This window comes from Schistocerca piceifrons, chromosome 4, assembly GCF_021461385.2.
Source record: "Schistocerca piceifrons isolate TAMUIC-IGC-003096 chromosome 4, iqSchPice1.1, whole genome shotgun sequence".
In the NCBI taxonomy this organism is placed as follows: Eukaryota; Metazoa; Arthropoda; class Insecta; order Orthoptera; family Acrididae; genus Schistocerca; species Schistocerca piceifrons.
The window spans coordinates 20,427,436-20,428,401 of NC_060141.1; the positions used below are offsets into that span (position 1 = coordinate 20,427,436).

A 966-nucleotide genomic window follows, 5' to 3' on the forward strand; every position below is an offset into this window, starting at 1 on the left:
TGGCCTCGGATGTGGAAATATTTTGCTTATTGCTTATGGCATATTTTGGTTAGCTCTGTACTATGAAAATTGTATGCTATGCTAAGATGAGAATTTACAGAGCTTGTTATACAGCAAGAGTGATGGATACTTTTGGTGCCTTTTTATGTAGCTGCAGGAGGTCTACACTGCCACCACCTTGATATCAAAGAATCAGTGGATTACTGTATAATTGCTTGGACCATATATGTGGTTCCTTATTCAGTAGTAGCTTTGTGTTCTTTAAACTTTGTTGAGTGCTTTTATTTTATCCTTAGAGCTTGTATTTTATCCTAAAAGATTTACCTAGACAGGATCCTGTTCCAGGTGCTACGATATTTCCGAGAATCTTATTTTATTGCACTGAAAAGTAATTACTTTCCTTAACAAAAGTTAATAAATTTTGTGGGGTAATAAATTTCATAACTGGTGTGCTTAAGTTTTGAAGTACTCCACGTATTTTTTCATAAAAGGATAGTTTAAGTTTCACTAAAATGTAATTGTCAAGAAGAGATTTGAAGTATTCAGCTTAAAGACTTCTTATTAAATCCTCAGTACAGTGCAAATGATAATTACTTGAAACCCTCAGCTGCCGACAGGTGTTGTTGATATAACTCGAAGGGGACAGCTGAAAATGTATGCCCCGACCGGGACTCGAACCCGGGATCTCCTGCTTACATGGCAGAAACTCTATCCATCTGAGCCACCGAGGACTCAGATGAATAGTGCGACTGCAGGGACTTATCCCTTACACACTCCACATGAGACCCACATTCCAAACTGTCAACAATCTACATACGTAATGTACCTAATAGATATTTGCCCATCCACTCATTACTCGTGCCCACTAAGGTGACGATTCCTGTAAGAGTTCGGGCAACCTGTGCGCATTCGCACGGATGAAGGTCAGTGGCCGGGTTGCCTTTAACTATATATGAAAATAGTAAC

General features: G+C 39.0%; 1 non-coding gene across 1 annotated transcript; it reads right to left on the reverse strand.

Annotated features, from left to right (window-relative positions):
- Positions 1–657: 657 nt before the first annotated feature.
- Positions 658–731, reverse strand: Trnat-ugu. The gene has a single exon. It is a non-coding gene; the product is annotated as a tRNA-Thr (tRNA).
- Positions 732–966: the final 235 nt, after the last annotated feature.